The sequence below is a fragment of the Physeter macrocephalus genome, chromosome 2 (assembly GCF_002837175.3).
Source record: "Physeter macrocephalus isolate SW-GA chromosome 2, ASM283717v5, whole genome shotgun sequence".
NCBI classification, from domain to species: domain Eukaryota; kingdom Metazoa; phylum Chordata; class Mammalia; order Artiodactyla; family Physeteridae; genus Physeter; species Physeter macrocephalus.
The window spans coordinates 63,947,387-63,952,811 of NC_041215.1; positions in this window are offsets into that span (position 1 = coordinate 63,947,387).

Below are 5,425 nucleotides of genomic sequence, written 5' to 3' on the forward strand. Positions count from 1 at the left end.
ACTGAGATATAATTGATATAAAATATTAATTTCAGGTATACAACAAAATGATTCCATATCTGTATAACTGGGAAATGATCACCACAGTAAGTCTAGTCAGCATCTATCACTGTACATATTTACAATTTTTTTCTTGAGATGAAAATTTTTAAGATCTACTTGCTTAGCAACTTTCAATTATACAACACAGTATTATAACTATAGTCACTATATTGTACCTACATCCCCAGGGCTTGTCTTATAACTGGAAGTTTGTACCTTTTGACCACTTTCACTTATTTTGCCCACCCACTGCCTCTTGAGACAACCAGTCTCTCTGTACATATGAATCTGAGCTTTTTTTGTTTGTTTGTTTTTTAGATTCCACATGTGAGGTCATATGGTATTTGTCTTTCTCTGACTTATTTCACCTAGCATCAATGCCCTCATCCATGTTGTCACAAATGTCAAGATCTCACTCTTTTTTATGGCTGAATAGAATTCCTGTGTGTTGGGTGCATGTGCATATGTGTGTGTGTATAATCACATCTTCTATATATTACATTCATTGGTCAATGGATGCATTACATTATAATATATTAGTATAAGTAATGCTGCAATGAATGTGGAGTTGCAGAATGAACCTTTTTCAAATTAGTGTTTTCATTTTCTTCAGATAAATACCCAGAAGTGGAATTGCTGAATCCTATGGTAGTTCTATTTTTCATTTTTTGAGGAACCTCCGTACGGTTCTCCATAGAGGCTGCACCAGTTTACATGCCCACCAACAGTCAACAAAGGCTCCCTTTTCTCCACATCCTCACCAACACTTATCTCTTGTCTTTTTATAATAGCCATTCTTAAAAGTGTAAGATGATTGCATTGTGGTTTTGATTTCATTTCCCTAATGATTAGTGATATTGAGCATCTGTGCCTGTTGGTCATCTGTATAACTTTTTTGGAAAAATGTCTGTTCAGGTTCTCTGCCCATTTTTTACTCAGATTGGTTTTTTGCTATTGAATTGTACGAGTTCTTTACACATTTTAGATTTCAACCTCTTATCAGATATATGATTTGCAAATATTTTCTCCCATTCATTTGGTTGCCTTTTCAGTTTGTTAATGGTTTCTTTTACTGTGCAGAAGCTGTTTAGGTTGATATAATCCCACTTGTTTATTTTTCTTTTATTGCCTTTTGCTTTTGGAGTCAGATCCAAAACATCATTACCAAGACCTATGTCAGGGAGCTTACTGCCTATGTTTTCTTCTAGAGTTTTACAGTTTCTGGCCTTACACTCACAACTTTAATCCATTTTGAGTTTATTTTTGTGTATAGTGTAAGATAGGGGTCTAGACCCATTCTCATGCATGTAGCTGTCCAGTTTTCCCAGCCACATTTGTTGATGAGACTGTACTTTTTGTATATTCTGTCCCCATTATATATTCTTGACTCCTTTGTCATAGATTAATTCCCCATAAATGCAAGGGTTTATTTCTGGGCTCTCTATTCTGTTCCATTGATCTATGTACCTGTGTTTATGCCAATACCATAATGTTTTGATTACTAAAGCTTTGTGATATACTTTGAAATTGAGAAGCATGATGTCTTTGTTCTTTTCCAAGATTTCATTGGCTATTCAGTTTTTGTGGTTTCATACAAATTTTAGAATTGTATATTTATGTGAAAAATGCCATTGCAATTTTGATATGGATTGCATGGATTGAATTTGTAGATTGCTTTTGGTAGTGTGGACATTTTTAAAAATAAGTCTTTCAACATATGAACACAAGATACCTTTCCATTTATTTGTGTCTTCAATTATTTTCATCAATGAATTATAGTTTTCAGTAGAGGTCATTCACTTCCTTGTTAGATTTATTCCTAGGTACTTAATTCTTTTTGATTGTAAATGGGATTGTTTTCTTAATTTTTCCTTCTGATAGTTTGTTAATGTATATAAATGCAAATGAATTCAGTATTTTGGTGGAGTTCTTAGAGTTTTCTATATATATGTTATCTGCAAATAGTGACAGTTTTGTTTCTTCCTCTCCAATTCAAATGCCTTTTTTAAAAATTGAAATATAGTTGATGTACAATATTATATGTTAGTGTACAGTAGTGATTCACAATTTTTAAAAGTTATACTCTATTTATAGTTATTATAAAATATTGGCTCTATTCCCTGTGTTGTACAGTACATCCTTGTAGCTTATTTTATACATAATAGTTTATACCCCATTATCCCCTAACCTATATTGCCCCTCACCTCTTCCCTCTCTCCACAGATAACCACTAGTTTGTTCTCTATATCTTTTAGTCTGTTACTTTTTTGTTATATTCACTAGTTGGTTATATTTTTTAGATTCCGCATATAAGTGATACCATACAGTATTTGTCTTTCTCTGACTTATTTCACTTAGCATAATACCCTCCAAATCCATCCTGTTGTTGGAAATGGCAATATTTCATTCTTTTCTATGGCTGAGTAGTATTCCATTGTATACATATACCACATCTTCTTTATCCATTCATCTGTTGATGGGAACTTAGGTTGCATCCATATATTGGCTATTGTAAATAATGCTGCTATGACATTGGAGCACATGTATTTTTTCAAATTAGTGTTTTTGTATTTTTGGACATATACCCAGGAGTTGGATTGCTGGGTCATATGGTAGTTCTATTATTAGTTTTCTGAGAAACCTCCATACAGTTTTCCACAGTGGCTGCACCAATTTACATTCCCACCACCAACAGTGTACAAGGGAAATAGCTTCTCCACAGGCTTACCAACATTTGTTATTTGTGCTCTTGTTGATGATATCCATTCTGACAGGTGTGAGATGATCTATCATTGTGGTTTTTATTTCATTTCTCTGATTAGCGATGAGCATCTTTTCATGTGCGTGTTGGCCATCTGCATGTTCTCTTTGGAAAAAATGTCTTTTCAGATCTTCTGCCCATTTTTTAATCAAGTTTGTTTTTTACTGTTGAGCTCTATGAGCTGTTTATATATTTTGGATATTAACTCCTTATTGGCCATATCACTTGAGAACATTTTCTCCCATTAATTAGGTTATCTTTTCATTTGGTCAATGATTTCCTTTGCTGTGCAAAAGTTTCTAAGTTTGATTAAGTCCCATTTGTTTGTTTTTGCTTTTATTTCCTTTGCTGTCTACATTTTCCTCTGGGAATTTTATGGTTTCTGGTCTTACATTTAGGTCTTTCTTTAATCAATGTTTAGTTTATTTCTGTAAATGGTGTTACAGAATGTTCTAATTTCATTCTTTTACATGTAGCTGTCCAGTTTTCCCAGCACCACTTGTTGAAGAGACTATCTTTTCTCCATTGTATATGCTTGCCTCCTTTGTCATAGATTAATTGACCTTAAGTGTGTGAGTTTATTTCTGGGCTCTCTGTTCTGTTCCATTGATCTATGTGTCTGTTTTTGTCCTGGTATCACACTGTTTTGATTACTGTAGCTTTGTAGTGTAGTCTGAAGTCAGGGATCATGAGTTCTCCAGCTCTGTTCTTTCTCAAGATTATTTTTGCTCTTTGGGGTCTCTTGTATTTCCATACAAACTTTAAAACTATTTTTTTCTAGTTCTGTGAAAAGTGCCATTGGTATTTTGATAGGGGTTGCACTAAACCTGTAGATTGTCTTGGGTAGCATGGTCATATTAACAATATTAATTTTTCCAATCAACACAGTATATTTTTCCATCTTTTTTTTTTTTACCATCTTCAGTTTCTTTCATCATAGTTTTTTCAAGTACAGGTCATTTACCTCCTTAGATGGGCCCATTCCAAGGTATATTATTCTTTTTGATGCAATAGTAAGTGGGATTGTTTCCTTAATTTCCCTTTCTCATATTTCATTGTTATAGAACTGAAACAGCTTTCTATATATTTTGTATCCTGCAACTTTAACAAATTCATTGAGTTTTAGTAGTCTTCTGGTACCATCTTTAGGATTTTCAATGTATAGTTTCATGTCATCTGCAAACAGTGACAGTTTTACTTATTCCTTCAAATTTGGATTCCTTTTATTTCTTTTTCTTCTCTGATTGCTGTGGCTAGGACTTCCAAAACTACTTTGAATAAAAGTGGCAAGAGTGGGCATCCTTGTCTTGTTCCTGATCTGAGAGGAAATGCTTTCAGCTTCTCACCATTGAGAATGATATTAGCTCTGGGTTTGTCATATATGGACTTTATCATGTGGAGGTATGTTCTCTCTATGTTGACTTTCTGGAGAGTTTTCATCATAAATGGATGTGGAACTTTGTCAAAAGTTTTTCTGCATTTATTTAGATGATCGTATGGTTTTTGTTCTTCAATTTGTTAATGTGGTGTATCACACAGATCTGTGGATATTGAAAAATCCTTGCATCCCTGGGATAAATCCCACTTGATCTTTTTAATGTACTGTTGGATTTGATTTGTTAATATTTTGTTGAGGATTTTTGAATATATGTTTATCAGTGATATTGGACTATAATTTTTTTTGTGTGATATCTTTGTCTGGTTTTGATATTAAGTTCATGCTGGCCTCATAGAATGAGTAGGGAAGCGTTCCTTCCTCTGCAATTTTTTGTAATAGTTTGAGGAGTATAGGTGTTAACTCTTCTCTAAATATTTGGTAAAATTCATCTGTGAAGCCATCTGGTCCTGGACTTTTGTTTGTTGGGAGTTTAATTACTGATTCAATTTCATTAATGGTAATTGGTCCATTCATAGTTTCTATTTCTTCCTGGTTCACTCTTGGGAGATGGTATATTGATAGATATTTGTCCATTTCTTCTAGGTTGTCCATTTTATTGGCATATAGTTGTTCATAATAGTCTCTTATGAGTTTTTGTGTTGCTGTGGTGTTGGTTGTAACTTCTCTTTTTTTCATTTCTGATTTTATTGATTTGGGCCCTCTCTTTTTTTTCTCTTGACGAGTCTGGCTAAAGGTTTATTAATTTTATTTAATTTTTTCAAGAACCAGCTTTTAGTTTCATTCATTTTTTTCTGGTTTGTTTTTAGTCTCTATTTCATTTGTTTCGGCTCTGACATTTACGATTTCTTTCCTTCTACTATCTTTGGGATTTGATTGTTCTTTTCCTAGCTTCTTTAGACGTAAGATTAGATTGTTTATTTGAGATATTCCTTGTTTCTTGAGGCATATATATATATATATATATATATATATATATATGGCAATTAAGTCCATCTGGTCTAATGTGTTATTTAAGGCCAGTGTTTCCTTGTTGATTTTCTGTCTGGGTGATCTGTCCATTGATGCAAGTGGGGTGTTAAATTCCCCTACTATTATTGTGTTACTATCTGTTTCTCCCTTTATGTCCATTAATATTTGCTTTATGTATTGAGGTGCTCCAATGTTGAGTGCATATATATTTACAATTGAAATCTTTTGCTTGGATTGATCCCTTGATCATTATG